Source organism: Osmerus eperlanus, chromosome 8 (assembly GCF_963692335.1).
Source record: "Osmerus eperlanus chromosome 8, fOsmEpe2.1, whole genome shotgun sequence".
In the NCBI taxonomy this organism is placed as follows: Eukaryota; Metazoa; Chordata; class Actinopteri; order Osmeriformes; family Osmeridae; genus Osmerus; species Osmerus eperlanus.
The window spans coordinates 17,030,886-17,051,790 of record NC_085025.1 but is presented as its reverse complement, the minus strand read 5'-3'; the positions used below and the strand labels follow the sequence as shown (position 1 = coordinate 17,051,790).

The window sequence follows — 20,905 nt, the reverse complement described above, 5'->3', positions numbered from 1 at the left end:
CTCTTGGTCAAAGACATTTCACGCAGCTTTGAAATCTTCCATATGACAAAACGTTGCATAGAGAACTAAATTGTTCATTTGTATCCGTGGACTCCTTGCATACAGAGAACCAAATTCAGCTAAACTTGGCACGGATCAAAGTATTGATCAACATCAAGGCCGTTGTTGCAATCCCTCCACATCCCTGCAGTGTTGCAAATCGCACAGTCCGGCGCATCATGAGACAGATGCAAACATTACTGTGACTGACTTTGCTTGAACAATCAATGTAAATCCACTCAGAACATGATCCTTTCGTCCAAGTTCCATTCAAGAACTTGGAACAGTCATCAATGGTGGTAGGACAGTGAACACAGCCACACCTTTCCACCAGATTCCTGCTCAGAAAGGAACATCTGCATCTTCATCATGGATAGTGAAACCACTCCTTAGAAACACATTTCTCAAAAAAAAAAACTATAGAAATGATCCCTGAAAGTATAGTCTTGGTTGTTGGACTGGGAACAACCTGGCTTTATATCTTGAGGAGCACATACGCACCACTGGGTTCCAAAGCCAATTGAATGGTCGACATCTGTAACAATCAATTATGCTAAAGCCGCGACACGTGGAATGTGTCTCTTGGTCAAAGACATTTCACGCAGAGTTCTGAAATCTTCCACAGGACAAAATTTTGCATAGAGAACTAAATTGTTCATTTGTATCCGTGGATTCCTTGCATACAGAGAACCAAATTCAGCTAAACTTGGCACGGATCTAAGTATTGATCAACATCAAGGCCGTTGTTGCAATCCCTCCACATCCCAGCAGTGTTGCAAATCGCACAGTCCGGCGCATCATGAGACAGATGCAAACATTACCGTGACTGACTTTGCTTGAACAATCAATGTAAATCCACTCAGAACATGATCCTTTCGTCCAAGTTCCATTCAAGAACTTGGAACAGTCATCAATGGTGGTAGGACAGTGAACACAGCCACACCTTTCCACCAGATTCCTGCTCAGAAAGGAACATCTGCATCTTCATCATGGATAGTGAAACCACTCCTTAGAAACACGTTTCTCAAAAAAAAAAAACTATAGAAATGATCCCTGAAAGTATAGTCTTGGTTGTTGGACTGGGAACAACCTGGCTTTATATCTTGAGGAGCACATACGCACCACTGGGTTCCAAAGCCAATTGAATGGTCGACATCTGTAACAATCAATTATGCTAAAGCCGCGACACGTGGAATGTGTCTCTTGGTCAAAGACATTTCACGCAGAGTTCTGAAATCTTCCACATGACAAAATTTTGCATAGAGAACTAAATTGTTCATTTGTATCCGTGGATTCCTTGCATACAGAGAACCAAATTCAGCTAAACTTGGCACGGATCTAAGTATTGATCAACATCAAGGCCGTTGTTGCAATCCCTCCACATCCCAGCATTGTTGCAAATCGCACAGTCCGGCGCATCATGAGACAGATGCAAACATTACCGTGACTGACTTTGCTTGAACAATCAATGTAAATCCACTCAGAACATTATCCTTTCGTCCAAGTTCCATTCAAGAACTTGGAACAGTCATCAATGGTGGTAGGACAGTGAACACAGCCACACCTTTCCACCAGATTCCTGCTCAGAAAGGAACATCTGCATCTTCATCATGAGACCACTCCTTAGAAACACATTTCTCAAAGAACAACCTATAGAAATCATCCCTGAAAGTATAGTCTTGGTTGTTTGACTGGGAACAACCTGGCTTTATATCTTGAGGAGCACATACGCACCACTGGGTTCCAAAGCCAATTGAATGGTCGACACCTGTAACAATCAATTATGCTAAAGCTGCGACACGCGGAACGTGTCTCTTGGTCAAAGACATTTCACGCAGCTTTGAAATCTTCCATATGACAAAACATTGCATAGAGAACTAAATTGTTCATTTGTATCCGTGGATTCCTTGCATACAGATAACCAAATTCAGCTAAACTTGGCACGGATCTAAGTATTGATCAACATCAAGGCCGTTGTTGCAATCCCTCCACATCCCAGCAGCGTCGCAAATTGCACATTCCAGCGCATCATGATACAGATGCAAACATTACTGCGACTGACTTTGCTTGAACAATCAATGTAAATCCACTCAGAACATGATCCTTTCGTCCAAGTTCCATTCAAGAACTTGGAACAGTCATCAATGCTGGTAGGACAGTGAACACAGCCACACCTTTGCACCAGATTACTGCTCAGAAAGGAACATCTGCATCTTCATCATGGATAGTGAGACCACTCCTTGGAAACACATTTCTCAAAGAACAACCTATAGAAATGATCCCTGAAAGTATAGTCTTGGTTGTTGGACTGGGAACAACCTGGATTTATATCTTGAGGAGCACATACGCACCACTGGGTTCCAAAGCCAATTGAATGGTCGACACCTGTAACAATCAATTATGCTAAAGCTGCGACACGCGGAACGTGTCTCTTGGTCAAAGACATTTCACGCAGCTTTGAAATCTTCCATATGACAAAACATTGCATAGAGAACTAAATTGTTCATTTGTATCCGTGGATTCCTTGCATACAGATAACCAAATTCAGCTAAACTTGGCACGGATCTAAGTATTGATCAACATCAAGGCCGTTGTTGCAATCCCTCCACATCCCAGCAGCGTCGCAAATTGCACATTCCAGCGCATCATGATACAGATGCAAACATTACTGCGACTGACTTTGCTTGAACAATCAATGTAAATCCACTCAGAACATGATCCTTTCGTCCAAGTTCCATTCAAGAACTTGGAACAGTCATCAATGCTGGTAGGACAGTGAACACAGCCACACCTTTGCACCAGATTACTGCTCAGAAAGGAACATCTGCATCTTCATCATGGATAGTGAGACCACTCCTTGGAAACACATTTCTCAAAGAACAACCTATAGAAATGATCCCTGAAAGTATAGTCTTGGTTGTTGGACTGGGAACAACCTGGATTTATATCTTGAGGAGCACATACGCACCACTGGGTTCCAAAGCCAATTGAATGGTCGACACCTGTAACAATCAATTATGCTAAAGCTGCGACACGCGGAACGTGTCTCTTGGTCAAAGACATTTCACGCAGCTTTGAAATCTTCCATATGACCAATTGTTGCATAGAGAACTAAATTGTTCATTTGTATCCGTGGACTCCTTGCATACAGAGAACCAAATTCAGCTAAACTTGGCACGGATCTAAGTATTGATCAACATCAAGGCCGTTATTGCAATCCCTCCACATCCCAGCAGCGTCGCAAATTGCACATTCCAGCGCATCATGAGACAGATGCAAACATTACTGTGACTTACTTTGCTTGAACAATGTAAGGATGAGATCTCTCAGCAGGCAGGCCAGAAAGAGTCACGACAATTATAAAAAGGGTTGACTCGGTTTTATTAGCTCGACGTCGGATCATGCCACCAATCCACAACAGAGTGGCTAGCATGAGTGAGAAAACATGTCTCTCAGAAGTCCTTTATATATGGCTGGACTGTACAAATATAGTTACCATCACAACATCTCCTTAAACGGTACTCATTCCACAACTTGATGCACAGAAGAAACAACACACAGGTGATGCGGTCATCAATCATTGCTTGTACTATTCTCTGCATCTTGCACTTAACCTAAGTTGACCATAGCACATTCCTTGATCTATATGTGTATTGTCCAAGGATTGCTCCGTGACCTCTTGACCACCGCAAGAGACAACCTCACACATGTATAGAAAATCTGCGTATCAGTCCTCCCTTTTCTCCCTTTGGAAATGGTTTCACCATTTTCAACGCACGAATCACTGTACAAATGTCTGAGAAGCCTGCACCGTTTAAATCACACTGGAATCCAATTGAATTCCCATCACAATTATCAATGATGCATGAGTTATCAGTCACCAGTAATCTATACTCGCACAAACAAAACCTCACTCCACACTTGACAAAGAATGAGTAAAAGATCATGCGGCTAATCTACTCTACACTTCACACTTAGACAATCACTTGGTCAAAACTCCTTCCGAGCAAGGATAAAATCACCAAATGTCATCTTTTAGTGTGACAATGCTAAGTTCACAACACTCACATGCTAAATATACATAACTCTCAACACTATTCATCATTACGACTATTCATTATCACATCATTACATCCCTAACGTAAGGAAGGCTCTGAACTTAAATCATCATTGCACACAAACAAATTTCAAGAAAGAGGATGTCTTCATCCGAGGTTCAGCCAAACTCGAATTTCTCTATAGGTATGGCCTCTCCTTCTATTTCTCTCTCCATCTTTTCTGTGGAGTATCCTTCATCCTTTTCACTGATCTCATGGTCCTTCTCTGGATTGGTATTACTGCCAATGTCTCCCCTGCTATATATCATGAACAGAAAGAGAAGAACAACACCATATCCATACTCATGATAATGAAATATTAATGCTGAGGCGAGAAATATTACCCATCCTTTGATGTTCTGTCTGCTTCATTCCATAAGTCCTATACCGCATCTGCTATAGGAGGTGCTTGTCAAAGTCGAGATGCATGGAACCATTGTGGTTGACCTGTAACCTTAACAGCTGTTCTGGTTGCCAAAATAACCTGAGTTGGAGGTCCAAACCTTGGCTGATCTTGCTGTGCCAATGTTTTTAAACTGCGTACCAAAACATAATCACCCGTCTGAAAATTATGAATACTCTGATCACCTGGAGTAGGAAGAGAATCTGTTACTTGTTGATTAATGTCAGACACAAAAGACCACAACTGTTTCACATACTGTTGTTGAGTCTCCTGCAACAAAGTTAAATCATTTGCTGGAGTCTTGTCCATCAGCACCTAGAGGAAAAATATCTAGCCATCAACACTTCATGGGGAGCAAACCCTGTGCCTGAATTTGCCATAGCTCTGATTGATAGAATCACCTGTAGCAGAGCATCTATCCAAGTTGTCTGTTTTGTCTGATGTATTTTCACCAGTTTTTCTTTAATGGTCCTATTTGTCCTTTCCACTTGTGCTGAGCTTTGAGGATTATAAGGAATGTGAAATGTCCAATTAATCCCTAATGCTGCTACTCGTTTGGTTACTCTAGAAGTATAAGGAATTCAATTGTCAGAGTCTATCGCATTTGGTATCCCAAAGCGAGGAATAACATGTTCCATTAAACATTATCTGAGCTATACAAGTTATGGTCAAATCTATCAACTCTGTAGCCTAAGTAGAATACACATATCTATGGGCTTTGATACAATTACCTAAATTATCCGCTATGGAATATCCTGAAAGAATAGTTTTATCATTTGGGTGCATTGCTGAACCATCACAAAATAGAATACAATCACTATATTCCCAAGCTGTTTGTTGCAAATCTGTCCTTACACTGGATGTAGAATCAATAATATCCATGCAATCATGAGAATCAACATCATCTGAGTCAGTTCCGTGCTATAAATCTTTAAGTGCACAGCTGGATTTGTGTGTGTCATTTTGAGTTCCTGTCAAAACGTGTTCGTGATTATTACGTCTCTGTCTTGTCATGTGTTGCGTCGTAATATGTACTAAGAAAATGTTCACGGTATGTGAATTGTGTAATATCATTGAATGTCCAATAACTATTATTTGTGCCTTTTCCACCATTAAAGCAGCGGATGCAACAGCTCTTAAACAGGGAACCATGCCTTTGACGATTAGTGGCAACATTTTACTGTAATAGGCTACTGGCCTAACTCCATTTCCATGTTCCTGTCCCAGAACTGCGGATACTATTTCACCATTGTCTGCAACGCATAAGTGAAAAGTTAGTTTGTGGTCAGGTAATCCCAGTGCAGGTGCAGTACACAAGATACTTGATATGACGGAAGCCATGTTTCATTTTCTCATTCCATTGAATGACTTCAGGAGAGTCTTTGAATGTGGCCTTTCGAAGTTCTGCATCATGAACTGCGTATTCAGAAATCCCATTTCTGCAATAGTTCACCGATCCTAGGAAGAACAACATCTCAGTTTTGTTCCTTGGTCGTACAATGTCCTTAATGCTGTTCACTCTTTCCTGTGACAAAATCGACAGCCATCCTTTAAGATGTATCCCAGGTAGTTTATTGATTCTTGACAGAATTGAAGTTTAGCAAGTGAGGCCCAGTGTCCACCTGTTGCCAATGTTTGAGCAGGGCACTCAATTCTGAGACACATTCTGTCTAATTTCTGGCCGCCACCAGAATATAGTCCACATATTTGCAATAAGGTCAGGTAACATGGGAGTGATAATTGTGCCAGATGCCTATTAACTATTGCACTATAGACAGCTGCTGAATCAATATAGCTCTTTGGAGGGCGTGTCCAAATATACTATTGTTGTAATAGACTGTCAATAACAGGGTTCATCCCCTCTTCTTTATCTTTGAATAAAGGATAATGTTTAATAATTATGTTTCAACATTACCCTACCGAATCCGTGTTTCAACGTTAGTCTGTATTGTTCAATAAATAAATGCCTAGGTTCCAAACCATACGTCCAGATGATACAACTATTAAGATTCCTCCTAATCTGTGGGCATTAATAAATATTGATGAAAAGCAACAATCAAATGAGGGACATCAGAAAATCCTCCCTGACTGCACACACAACGGTTTCAACGTTATCAGAAATAGTCTTCCCCATTAACAGAATCCCATGTGGTGAGATAAATATGTTCCTTGAAACGTCTTGTAAGACCTCAGGATCTATGAGTGTCTCTGAAAAAGGAAAATCAACTGATTTCAAATTAACAATCCTAGCAGCTGCAGTGACATTACAAGAGGCCAATGTCTTAATATCACTAATGGTAGACAACGCCTACACAAACTCAACATCCCCTAAAATAGACTCAGCTCTGTGGCATGCCTTTACACTACTGGAAAAAACTGAGTAACTCTATCCCATCCTGAAAACATAAGATGATTACATTCAATGTACTTAATAAGTCTCTTCCCAATAATGCCATTGGAGAAGTTGCGCTAACAATGAAAGAATGTTGTAATTTATAATCATCAAGATCAATTTATAATGGAAGTGACATAGGGTCTATCTGAGGCTTACCACTGATGCTGACAGACTGGTCAGTGTCTTTACTCAGGGGACAATCAATATCATTTTCCTTAAGCAGGAAATTGTGGCTCCAGTATCAACCAAAAAGAGAATTATTTTTCCTGCAATACTCAAACTCAATTGTGGTATTTCAGAGGGTTTATCTGAAACTTGAAATTGTGGAACATTAATGATACATTTAACATTGTCCAAGTCCATGGCAGTATACAGCGTCACTTATCCCACATCAAGTCGACAAGTGTGTCAGTCTGGTATGTGGCCTGTTTGGTCTTGGATGGGTCGTGTGAGGAGGGGTGAGTCTCTCCTTGAGCATATCTCCTTTCTCTCATCTTTCCTCCTAAAGGGACACCTTTGGAACGAATGACTTGCGAATAAAATTTATAGTTGGAACTTGTTTTAAATGTAGATCCATTTTTAGTGACTCTGACATGGTATTTTTCTCCTTGCATGGTCTCTGTCCTGAATTTAATTACCATAGGCACATTCGGTTTACTAGATTGGCTCCCCATTTTTTCATGCACGTTTAGTTAAAGAAAAACGTTAGTAACTAATATCCTAAGTCAAACCTTTCATTTCTTTACGTTCATTTGTGTATTTATCTTTTAAGTTTTGATTATCTTTTAAGAAGATATCTCTTTACATATGAATTTAGCACTTGAATGACTGTAATTTATCATAATACGTTTTTAGTCCTTGGAAAACATTGCCCGAGTCTTACACTTCAACTTAACGTGTCTTTCAACGCTTTACTAATCACGTGCGTATCTACAACCATTAACCTAAGTTTTCATATCGTTCGAACCAGCAACGAGACTTGTTAACGGACTTTACAGTACCGGGAATCCTGCCCTTAAATTACTGACCTTCTAACCAAGTTTTGTTAGAGGATTTTACGGTCCATACGTCTTACCATGACACATCATTTCATATAACCTACGCAGATACAAAACTTTATTAACCAATTTAGAAGCCAAGCGGACTAGCCCTTGCTCACGGTCTCTTTCTCGTATCTGTTCCGTAGTCCATCGTTCCCCAAGCAACTGATAGGCCTTGTCGTAATTTGTATAACATGAACAGTCATCAAATGCCGTAATGCACAGCTCTGCCAATTCATTTTCAAGGTGTTAGATTACACCTAAATCGTGTCCCTTTCCTTAACGCCTGCACAGAAATCATCCACTCCCCCTTTAAAAACTACTCAGATTCGTTATCCCAGCAGCCAGTCCCCTCCAGGTAAGCAGAAGTCAACATAACCATTTGATAATTACAATCAAAGTCTGCTCACCTGGGCTCTGGCAGAATAATTTACTGTTCGTGACGCCAATTGTAAGGATGAGATCTCTCAGCAGGCAGGCCGGAAAGAGTCACGACAATTATAAAAAGGGTTGACTCGGTTTTATTAGCTCGACGTCGGATCATGCCACCAATCCACAACAGAGTGGCTAGCATGAGTGAGAAAACATGTCTCTCAGAAGTCCTTTATATATGGCTGGACTGTACAAATATAGTTACCATCACAACATCTCCTTAAACGGTACTCATTCCACAACTTGATGCACAGAAGAAACAACACACAGGTGATGCGGTCATCAATCATTGCTTGTACTATTCTCCGCATCTTGCACTTAACCTAAGTTGACCATAGCACATTCCTTGATCTATATGTGTATTGTCCAAGGATTGCTCCGTGACCTCTTGACCACCGCAAGAGACAACCTCACACATGTATAGAAAATCTGCGTATCAAACAATCAATGTAAATCCACTCAGAACATGATCCTTTCGTCCAAGTTCCATTCAAGAACTTGGAACAGTCATCAATGCTGGTAGGACAGTGAACACAGCCACACCTTTCCACCAGATTCCTGCTCAGAAAGGAACATCTGCATCTGCATGTTTGGATGTTAGTTTGGATCTGTGTATTCCTTGCATATAGAGTAAGTAGCAATCAATTATGCTAAAGCCGCGACACGTGTAATGTGTGTTGGAAAAATTGAAGATGTAACACATTTATCCTGTATAAGAATGATTCTGTGTTCAGCATTCCTTGGGTGCAAAGAGAGGCCTACCCCCAGATCTGAACTCTGGGTAAACATACAAGACCCTTATCTTGGGGCTGAGGACTAGGAAGAAGGGGGTTGGTTTGGTTGTTTTAAGGAGATACTTTGTGATAAGGACTATAGGTGGAGATGCAAGGTCTGGTGACCATTTGTTGACACCTATGTGAAGGAGTTTACGACCCCAGGGGCCTGGGGGGTATTCGTCGTAGCTCACTAAGCGGTTTAGCGAGCTAATTTTTAGGCTAAGATAAAAAACGCCCCTTTTTTTGATTCGTGGAAGCAACTTTCGATAAATCACCATAGTAACATATCAATTAGCACTAACCTGCTCCAGAGCAGGCTAACATAAGTGTAGCTGGATAAGCTTGCCACACCCCCGGAAAATAACATGGCAGCTCCCTTTTTGAGAGACCCAGTTGACCAAGGAGCTATATTTTAGTTCGATTAGCTTTCCATACCAATAGAGTTCTTCGCGATTGCCAAGATCCTTTATTTCACACGGATGAGTTCTTGTTTGAGCGATATCGATTCAGCGGACAAGGACTCATTTATTTGCAAGACCTTCTCTGGCCGTACATTGCAAATATCACACGCCGCAGCAAGCTTTATGCTTTATTATGAGCTTATGCTGCTGTATGTGAATATGTAACGCTATGTTTTACGAAATGTCTTGTCTTATCTGTTGTGCCTGTGCTTTTTATATGTTTCACTGTGGGAGAGTGTGAAACGTCATATCGATTCCTTTTTATGTCTTGACATGTGAAGAAATTGACAATAAAGCTACTTGAAACTTTAACTGTGCTCCAGACTGCATAGCCTTGAGGTTTTTTGCGTCAGGTAGGCTATAGGCTACATTTTTATACAGTATAGGCGATGCAGAAAACATTGGCAAAGCCGCAGCATGCGTTGCTGTAAGAAAAGTGTACTTGGCGCTTAACCAGCAATTCATCATATTCCCTGGCCATGTCCCAGTCAATGACATCAAAGAGGGATTTACACATATGCCTATATGCATATACACATATATAGTACATGATATAAGCGCAGTAGCCTACATATATCCTCATAATTGTCTATGAATTCGTATCAATTAGATACTCTTTGGCCTTGTTTTTATTTAGCCTACTTATTCTGAAAGAGTTGAGATCATTATTTTCGCTAGCAAGATCTCATTCGATTATTAATTTCCATTAAGCCTATACCAGCAGGCACAATTAAAGAAATGTGATCTGATTGATTGGGGTAATGAGGCACTCCCTTTGGTCATCCTGTTTCGCCCGCGAGACAAAAATGCTGCCTCCCCCTCCCTCAGTTACGACAAATTCTAACAAATATATTTTTTAGACGCTACACATGTTATACATCATTGGAAAGCTACGATTCTTGTGCTTCCATTGAAATAAACCAATTGAAGATCAAGTCGCAATAGCAAGCAAAGTCAACGTCTTTTTCCGGTGAACATTCCTTCAACAATGCCAAAGAAAAAAGTTTTACTCACCCTAAGTGGTTCAAATAGGTCCAGGTGTGCAAATCATGCCATCAAAACTTGATCTGCTTACAGTCCCAAGGGTTCAAAGTATCTAACCATGTAAAGTAATTTGTCCAAATACAATGTTTTACGTTCATGAATAGCCATTATCCTTTGTTTCATTATGCAAGTTAGCCGACGGAAGAAACAACTTGTTCACATAAAAGTGTTCTTTTCTCCGGTTAGCAACGGAGTATTTACAATATGAAGGCATCAAAATGTCCGTTGAACCCTCCCCTTTTGATTGACACCTTGTTTGACCCAATAGGAGTTTCCATGCCCCGTTGACAGCCCTCTAAAGTCTAAAGCCAACTAGGTCTGTGCGTCCTGCCCCCCCCCCCCCCCCCCACACTCGTTCTAAACAAATTTCTCGAACTGGCTTCGACTGGCTCTGAAATTAGCTTGTTAGCCTTGTAGCTGACAGCTAGCTGAAAATGCCAATACCTCATTTGTATGCGTCTGTGGAGCCTTCAAAATAACAGTCGATTGCGCAATATGGTTGACAGAATCAGTGTTCTTTGTGCGCCAATCCTTGGAATCAGATAAAGCACACCAATGTGTTCATGCTTCAGTTTTTGTGTTTCAGTAATACTAATTAGGGATTTAGCTATTATATATGATAGTTCTAAGTACCACCTTTCATTAGAGATAACAATTATGAAAAATAATACCTTTTTATCCTGAGTATTTGATCCAAAAGGCCCTTTTAGAAAATGCCTGGATGTAGTCTTATAAAAACATGTGTCAAATATGAATATATTGTGGTATTATGTTTGAATTTTGATTTGAATTGGGTAAGGCTTCAACCTGTGGTCCAATTTAGTCTTCCAGCTAATACCTACCACCTCTAGGCCTCTTCAGGCCTCTGTTTTAAAAACAAAATCTAGGCGGAAATAGACATTTTCACTTTCCTTGTGTTCAAGCTTCTATTACTCAACACTAGTAGGACTGACAGGGGTCCTGACAACAGGGGACATAACTTCAGAGTGTCAGCTTTCAAAATAGATCATTTACATGCATGTACTCCAAATGGTTCAAGAACAGCTTCCAATTTACTTTGGGTATGCTGTTTAGGCGTTTTTAGGCACATTTAACAGGAGGCTTATTAAGATGAGCCTATACATTTCCCCAAAACTTTTGCATTTAGCTTATCGGCAATTTTTTCCCAAGCTGCTTGTTTTGCTCTGGCAGCGGTGGCGGTGTTTGACTTAGCCATGATAATATGCTTATTGTCTAGAGACTCATTATAATAGTTTGCTCGGATGGCGAGAATAGCCTATCACCGCTCTCTCTTTCGTCTTTTCCACCATCATACCGTTAGAAAATCACGGTTTTGGTGATCGACCTTTCCTGCCTTTTGAAGTACGACGTGCATGTGCAATTTCCCTGATAAGTTTAGCCTGATTGAAATTAACAACATGATTTGGATGCGGATCAGCCGTTGACGAACCGATATTTGCTGTTCTCACTCATCTCGCTAATGTTAACGGGCTAAAGGGACAATTGATTAACTTAGCTTCAACCCTTACGACGAACGGGGCCCAGTACTACGAATCAAGATCAACATGCTCTGGATTATTTTCAGTTACCCGGCTACACGAAGCCTAACAATCGCAATCACGATAAGCGGTATCACGACAGCGGTCATCAACTCTCTAACTCAACCCAGATCTTTCCAATCTAGAGACGTGCGCGTTCACATAAAGGGGCGGTGTTTGCACCGTATGTCCAATCGCAAACATGGACAAAACAAGAGCCGCATATTTCACGGGGGAGGAGCGGACAATAATCTTACAAACTTTGTCTACTCCTCCTGAGTGAAATATTGTAATACAAACATATCAGGAATACAGACATATATTACAGGCAAAAGTCAACAAAGTCGATGCTGCCAAGCTGGCAGAAAATAGCAGACGCTGTAAATGCGTAAGCTACATGACTTATTGATATCACTGCCCCAGGCACAAGATGTGACCATAATTACACGTGCGCATTCCATAACGTTAAACTTTTGTTTCTGTATTGTTTTAGTTGCAACCCTGGCAGTGGCAAACAATGAAATTGCTTGCAGCCAACAGGAAGAAAAATTAGGCAAAGAAAACTGGGGGGGCCCTTCTCCACAGGACTTCACTCCTGCTGAGGAGCTGGCCCTCTCCAGCTATCAGGGTCGCCCCATGATGGAAGGAGTGGAGGGGGCATTTCTTCAGACCCTGATGGCAGCAGCTCGGAAACCCAGGCATATGTATGTTTCAAGTAATCTATATGACCATGTTCATTCAACAATTATTTATGAATATTGTAGAAGTGAAATGTATTACTGTTCTCTGCAGTGACAGGAAATACAGTGGTGTTGCTGCCACCACCCACTGTCATCCCACTGTGCCATACAGAGGTAACAGGGAAACTAATAGTCATACGCCAGTATGTATGCCATATGTGGTTGCTGAATATTGATCGAATATGCCATTTACTTTCTCAAGTGGAGGTCCTAGATGATCAGGAAACTGTGTCTGCCTGCTCAGAGAGCATTTTGTGGGTACACTTTTCAGTTTTTTTACCACTTGCAACACAGATGGTGAGAGTGTGTGAATGTGTGGCTGTGATTGAAGTGTCTGTAATGACTTGCTAATGGTGGTGGTCTGAACATGAAACACAAATCCTTAAAGTGCTCATTTCAAATATGACTCAATTGATTAAATTGTTATGGTGTTAAACTCAGCAGGAGGAGGAAATTCTTCCTCCCCCTGAGCAAAGGGCCTCCACTTCAAGGCCAAGACAAAGACACAAGGTTTTAGCAATGAACCTTGAAACACAGTAGTCAAATGGACACCTTCAACTTTCAAGTGTGCCTTGCAAAGAGACAATGTTCTTTATTTGTTTCAGGTTGGAGCAGACAGTACCAGGGGCCTGTACTACGAATCAAGATTTGCCGTTAGCGAGGTAACTTCAGGTTCAACCCAGGGTTTTCTGTACTACGACGGTGGATCACTTGTTACCGGGGTAGGTCGCCATGGTAACACATGCTGAACGGCTAACCTGGTCGGGAGCAGGTTAAGTTGGAGATCAGAGATCAACCGGTATAAAAGCCCCCCCACTAACTCATTCTTGAGGATAATGCCGTCACCGTTCATAGAAGATCCTGTGGAGCTTGGTGCGCGGATAGTGAGAGGTGCGCTCAGAAGAGCAAGAACATTTAGAGACCGACAAAACCCTTTCGCATTCCCTCATGAGTATCTTTATGAAAGATATAGATTCTCAGCAGAAGGAATTACGTATCTTTGCCAGCTTCTTGAGCCGTATGTTGCCAATGCGACACATCGAAGCCGTGCGCTCACAGTCCCACTATATATAGCGTTTCGTTATTTCGCTACCTACTTTTATAGTGTGGGTGATGCGGAGAACCTGAGCAAGAACACGGTCTGCCGCGCAATTTGCAAAGGATTTTCTTCAATGGCTGTTGCCACCATATTCTGATTAATGGAGTGATGACAAAGAGATATCCAAAGTGCCCTTTGTAAAAACTTTGGACTCTAATATCTTGACAAAATGAAACAAGGATTTTCATTCTGTCTTCATGCAATGTTCTGATTTCCGTTCTTGAAATGTATGCAAATGATATCATATTTTACAACTTAATGCATCATTTGCTCATTTAAACATACATTTACAGGAAACTAGTAATGAAAACAATATTTGACCTAATATTAGTTATCAACTGGGGAGGTTTCATGTTGATATGTTATCCCTGGGGTGTCTCCCCTTAACCCTTTCTGTTGTCCTTGGGTTGCTTTGAGCCTTTTTCTAATAATTTCCATATCAGAAAATTGTGTTTCTTTCAACCAAAACATTTCAAACCAAAAAGAACAATGTGTATGGTACCATACAATGCTCTTCACAAGTTAAATAAATGATGATTTCACTACTTTCATTGAATTTGGATGTTTCATTCACTTTTATAGCATTTTTCAAAAAGAATAAATAGGACATTGAAAGAAAGAAATGGTGAAAACCCCCACAAAAGACTCAAAATGCACAACAAAAAAAGCCACAAAAAGGTATAAAAAGACCAAAACGTAGAACAAAGTTTAACAAATACATCCTTATGTGTTCTCCCTTCCCTAGGAACACAGAAACGCCAGCCTTGTTTTTTTTTATTAAAAGCCTCTTATACTCTATATCGAGCTCCAGGGTTCTTTTATACAGGGCCCTCACATTGTCTGCTCCAACCTGAAACAAAGAACATTGTCCCTTTGAAAGGCACACTTGGAGAAAGTTGAAGGTGTCCATTTGACTACTGTGTTTCAAGGTTCATTGCTTATAATTTGTGTCTTTGTCTTGGCCTTGAAGTGGAGGCCTATAGGCTCAGGGGGAGGAAGACGTTCCTTTAACACCGCAATTTAATCAATTGAGTCATATTTGAAATGAGCACTGTAAGGACTTGTGTCTCATGTTCAGACCACAACCATTAGCAAGTCATTACAGACACTTCAATCACAGCCACACGTTCACACACTCTCACCATCTGTGTTGCAAGTGGTAAATAAAACTCAAAAGTGTACCCCCAAAATGCTCTCTGAGCAGGCAGACACAGTTTCCTGATCATCTAGGACCTCCACTTGAGAAAGTAAATGGCATATTTGATCAATATTCAGCAACCACATATGGCATACATACTCGCGTAGGCTACAGCGTTGCAGTGAGCTACACTGGTTTGAAACCACAGGTAATGATAATTTCACCAACAAATCGTTTACTAATGTCAGAATAAATCCTACAATGAAAATGTATATGTGAGGAATGTTTATTTTAACGATTGAAAACAGATACATCATAGACCACTAGTATGTGTTGCCCGGGCAACACAGGCTAATGTCATGATGCTAATACTTCAGTGAAATAGTAGACTACTGTTTCCGAAAGTAGATGTACTTCCTTAATAATATCAGCTTATATCGTACATTACACATCACAATTGTGTGTCATATCACAAAGTAAAATGAGTAAATAGTTATCACCCTGGCCTCTTTGCTTGTGGCGTTTCTGCAGCTGCCTTGCAGTAAAGCTATAGTTAGCCTAGCTATCCCTTAACAGATGCGAAACGAATGTGCTGCCAAAGGTAGTCACGGGTGTTTTCGTGACGTTAGTGACGTAGTGACGTTAGTAACGTCAGTGACTGTGGCTAGCAAATTAGCTGCCTTGCAGTAAAGCTATAGTTAGCCTAGCTATCCCCCAAGTTAACAGATACGAAACGAATGTTCTGCCAAAGGTAGTCACGCGTGTTTTCGTGACGTTAATAACGTAGTGACGTTAGTAACGTCAGTGACTGTGGCTAGCAAATTAGCCACCGTTAGCTTCACTTTTCGCCACAAAAACTTAACTTGAGCCTAAACCATGCAACGGAACGTAAATCCCAATAGAAGCAACTCAATGGCTACCAAGACGAAACTTTTGACACCTAGGTTGTCTATGTAGGCCAAATATTGACTGAGTTTTAGGGGGGCAAAAAAAATAAATAAAAAAAAATAAATAATAATAATATATATGTGAGAGAACAAAGGTTGTGCCCTTGCCGAAGGCAAAGCACACCAAATAATCATATATATGTGAGAGAACAAAGGTTGTGCCCTTGCCGAAGGCAAAGCACACCCAATTATATATGTGAGAGAACAAAGGTTGTGCCCTTGCCGAAGGCAAAGCACACCCAATAATAAGTATGCAGAATAACAATAGTGTTTTTGCTTGCAGCAAACACACTAATAAGTTGAACTAGAAAGTGCATTTCCTGCAGAAAATGCGTTGGGAATGCTGAAAGATGAATTATTTGTTTTTACATTGCTGAAAATTATGGAGGACTAAAAGTGCCACAATGAATTAAATAAATACACCATTAAATAAATAAATACACCATTAAATAAATACACCATTAAATAATTACTTAAATGTGTCATTAATTAATTAAAATAGACATTAAATACATAAATGTGTTCTTAAATGCGTCATGAATTAATTAAAATACTAATTCATTTAATGTTTTTATATATAATTATTTCACTATTTAAGTATTTCATGCTACATATCATGCTACATTTCATGCTACATTTCACAACGAGTTGTGTGCTTCATTAATTGTGTTATCTGTCAAACTCGCCCATCAAAGTCAGTGGGGTGGGGCTAGCGCGAATCTCGTCTGATCCATTACTTTGATCTGAAGTAGAGTGCCTGGATAGTGACAATGGAGGATCTCCGTGAACTTTCTAGGGAGTTGGTGAGAGAAATTTTAGATTTAGCAGAGGATGTGGAAGCAGGATCTGCTGACCCAGAGCGTGTAGCCAGTAAAGCAGAGGAAGTTATTGAAGTTATTGGAGTAATTTCCGCACTTTCCGACTACGATATTGACCATAGAGTGACTGCAAATTTAGAAGAAGTAGTCCACCGCTTCTCTGGTAGGGTGCATCCGGCCCAACACACACAGGGACCGGGGCGTTTGGCGTTTGACATACCGAGTGCAGTTCTGGAGCAACAAGTTCTTTGTGGATTACCCGCTGGTCAAATTGCAGCGATGTTCGGAGTGTCAAAGAGGACCATCAGGAGGCGCATGAAACTAAACGGTTTAAGGTATTTACAATAAGTTTAGTTTTCAGTTTATGAATTGCCGCTCTCATCCACTTAGAAAGAATATTACGTTTAAGGTAACATTACTTTATGTTATTTGTTTTTGTTTGTGCAGAAAGACAGACCTCTATTCAGCTGTGAATGATGAGGAGTTAGACCGTATTATAAGTGAAATTAACAGAAGACATCCAAACACCGGCTACAAGCTAATGCGTGGTCATCTGAATGCAAGAGGTGTACGTGTTCCAAGTGAGTATATGGGTATTATTTAAATTTATTATGGCAACGATAGTACGAGCGTTCTGACTGGCTAATGGGTAGTCATGCCAGCCGCGTATTGACCTCATCGCCGGTCAGCGGTCTGATACGGATTATTATTACTGTACCCTGCTCTGACGTCAACTTCAAAATGAGCTATATCGAGGAGTCAGCTGAGTTTTACTATCCAGACGATACTGAAGACATCAACACCGACTAAGAAATTGTTAATTTTCTAAAAGAGTCGTTATTTGTGTTGGAATTAAAGCCATTTTAGCAAAACCGTGTTTGTCCGCTTTCTATCAAAAGTAATTGGTTGCTAGTCCACACCTGAAACACACCGTGAGAAGATTTGAGAGCTAGCTACAATTAACCTACCATTTATTTTCATTCACAAAATGAAAAGAGCTAAAAATGCCATATAATAAACAACTTACTAACCTCGACCGTTCGGTTAGTAAGTAGCTACTAGTAGTTAGTATTGTAGCGACCCGTCACCCGCACATACAGATGTTGGGCTGTTGGTTGTTCTTCCTGTTACGCCTGGGTTTTAAGAGAACCGGTCACGATTGTTATGTGTGCTACTATTCTTTTATTTGGCGTAGGCTACGGCCAAACAGTAGCTTGTGTACCATGAATAAACTGGAGATTATTAAACGCCATCGCATGCCTGGACAATCGTTTCTTTCTGACCTAGTCAGGTCATTACAGTATTTTTAATGCTGAGCTCTGCCCCTTTGAAAGGTGAAGGAAGTCCGCTTGTGGAAATACGTTGCCACTGAGATGTAGAATCTGTATTATCTAGACGAGAAACACATTTCAGGACCGCTGACTTGTATCATCAGAACCAATAGACATGTCCTGTGATTTTTAGACTCCTATTTAATAAAATAAACATATCTGACAGTAATATTCTCAGCTGTCCGGATATGCCCCCACCCCTGCTGTAAAGTGTATAATATAATCATAGAAAAGGATATAATCATAGGAGGATGAAAATCTCAGGTCATTTCTGTTCTGATGATACAAGTCAGCAGTGTAAAGCTCGAGCATGTGGAATCTTTTATATATTAAGAGGGACAATATCTGACAGTACAATTTTGAGGCTGTGGTAGTTCTGTAATAGTTGAGTTTTACACACATCATGTATTTCATTATGACACCACTATCTCCTCAAAATAAGTAGCCAGTGAGTGTGTGGTTATTAATTTAATTTCCTCCCCTTAGTGTCAAGACTGCAAGAGTCTTTACGCAGAGTCGATGCAGAGGGAGTCTACATGAGACGTCTAAGGCTGTGTGTATTAAGATGACGGCAGTATTCTGTTCCTGGCCCAAACTCTTTGTGGCATATAGATGGCCACCATAAGCTCATCAGGTCAGTGATATTAGCAGATAAACAATGCATCTTTCTAGATGTTTCATTAGAATTGTTTTACAATAAAGTTGTTCTTTTTCATGTGTTCACAATTGGCTGACAGGTGGAGATTTGTTGTCCATGGTGCGGTGGATGGATTCAGTCGTTTAGTGGTCTACCTGACTGTGGCTGGCAATAATAGAGCTCATACGGTCTTACAGAGCTTTATCACTGCTGTTGAGCAGTATGGTCTGCCATCAAGGGTACGGTCTGATAAAGGGGGGGAGAATACAGATGTAGCCGAATTCATGATCAGAAGCAGAAGTACCGACAGGAATTCACACATCACAGGCAGAAGTGTCCACAATCAGCGGTAAATAAATATGTTTGGCAACCTGGCTCACACAACAAATGTACCAGTTGAATGTACTTCTTTAGCATATGTCACGTAAATTAACAATTTGTCAATTTGATCCAAAACACAGAATAGAGAGGATGTGGAGAGATGTTTATGAACATGCCCTGGACCTCTTCTATCAGATCTTCACTTCATTGGAAGATCAGGGAACACTGAATCCAGACAATGAAGTCCATCTTTTCGCACTGCATCACATCTTCCTTCCACTAATCCAGCAAAGCGTCGACTCTTTCCGAGATGCTTGGAACTTTCATGGTCTTAGAACTAGAAAGGAATTGGTCACCACAGCAACTCTGGAGAAGATACAGAGAGCAAGGCCCTATGGAGGATCCTACTGAGGTTAAAGAACAATCAACTTTAAACACTTTTTAAACTGTTTTTCCCCAAAGGAATTATATAGGAGAAAATATTGTGCTAAATGTGGTACTTTAAATAAAAAGTTATACCCCCCTATTTTGACGATCTGAAACGCAAGTACCAAACCGCAAAGCGCAAGTAACTTTGTGGGCGGGACTCCGGCTCGGTTGCTATTTTGCCGGCGGGATAAATGACTTTGCGCCTGGCGCAAATCTAAAATGGGTAGGTCCGAAGTAGCTACATTACTAATGGGTGTGGTTTGGGCGTAACGTGCAATAAACCAATCAGAGCGTCATCTCACATTCCCTTTAACCCTCGTGCTGCCTTTGGGTCACATGACCCAAAGGTTCATAACGAACCATCGTTGTGTTTACCCAATTTTACCCAATACAAAAACAAATAAAAATAATTTTCTTTTAACCTTCGCAATGTGGGGGGTCTGAGACAGCCCAACGGTTAAAAGAAAATGCTTCACTTTGTTTTTGTATGCGGTAAAGTTGTCGCAATACGACGGTGGGTCACACGGCTGATGGGTCAGAACGACCCGAAGATAACACAAGGGTTAAGAGCAGCGCTTGTTCCATGGCGGATTGCTATTATAACGGCGGATTTGCCAGGCGCACGCCAGGAGCAGTTCACAGCCAAGGAGACCGATGTTCTAGTCAGGGCCGTAACAGATAGACAAGTGACATTGTATGGGAAAGGCAGAGCAGTTTTCTCATTGCACTAAATTGCCCGCTCACGCTGCTCATTCAAATTCTTATTTTTATATAGCCTACCCTATATTTTATTTTTTTAATTGTTTGGTTCTAGGAATTAGTTTAACTATTGTACTTTTTTACTTAATTTAAGACCCGTATATGTTTATTGTTTGCACCTTCCTGCCACAGTAAATTCTGTGTTTGTGTAACATAGGCTACATGGCGAATAAACCGAATTCTGATTCTGATGGAGATGGGAGAAGAAACCCACCCAAATTAGCTTCGGTTAAACAGGCGTGGGAGAAAATTGGCACAATTGTTACAAATCATGTTCACATACATAGAGATTTCTCATGAAAATCTTTTTATAATCATTGAAGAAATGTAACACGCCATAAATCAAAACAATGTAACGTAGCTTCGCAGAAAGAAGACCCTGGCCTCGCCAGCAGTGTGCACGGACCAAGCTTGTGCCCTTAAAATAGCATCTGAATAATGCGCCATTGACTTTAGACCAC

The 20,905-nt window shown here is 40.7% G+C and overlaps 6 non-coding genes across 6 annotated transcripts; all 6 read right to left on the bottom strand.

The window, feature by feature from the left end:
• Nucleotides 1-273: 273 nt before the first annotated feature.
• On the bottom strand, nucleotides 274-487 carry LOC134025533 (small nucleolar RNA U3). The gene has a single exon (XR_009931049.1). It is a non-coding gene; the product is annotated as a small nucleolar RNA U3 (small nucleolar RNA).
• Nucleotides 488-893: 406 nt separating this feature from the next.
• On the bottom strand, nucleotides 894-1,108 carry LOC134025543 (small nucleolar RNA U3). Its single transcript, XR_009931059.1, has one exon. It is a non-coding gene; the product is annotated as a small nucleolar RNA U3 (small nucleolar RNA).
• A 406-nt stretch (nucleotides 1,109-1,514) lies between these two features.
• On the bottom strand, nucleotides 1,515-1,720 carry LOC134025782 (small nucleolar RNA U3). Its single transcript, XR_009931291.1, has one exon. It is a non-coding gene; the product is annotated as a small nucleolar RNA U3 (small nucleolar RNA).
• Nucleotides 1,721-2,124: 404 nt separating this feature from the next.
• Nucleotides 2,125-2,337, bottom strand: LOC134025763 (small nucleolar RNA U3). The gene has a single exon (XR_009931273.1). It is a non-coding gene; the product is annotated as a small nucleolar RNA U3 (small nucleolar RNA).
• Nucleotides 2,338-2,741: 404 nt separating this feature from the next.
• Nucleotides 2,742-2,954, bottom strand: LOC134025762 (small nucleolar RNA U3). Its single transcript, XR_009931272.1, has one exon. It is a non-coding gene; the product is annotated as a small nucleolar RNA U3 (small nucleolar RNA).
• Nucleotides 2,955-8,860: 5,906 nt separating this feature from the next.
• Nucleotides 8,861-9,071, bottom strand: LOC134025784 (small nucleolar RNA U3). Its single transcript, XR_009931292.1, has one exon. It is a non-coding gene; the product is annotated as a small nucleolar RNA U3 (small nucleolar RNA).
• Nucleotides 9,072-20,905: the final 11,834 nt, after the last annotated feature.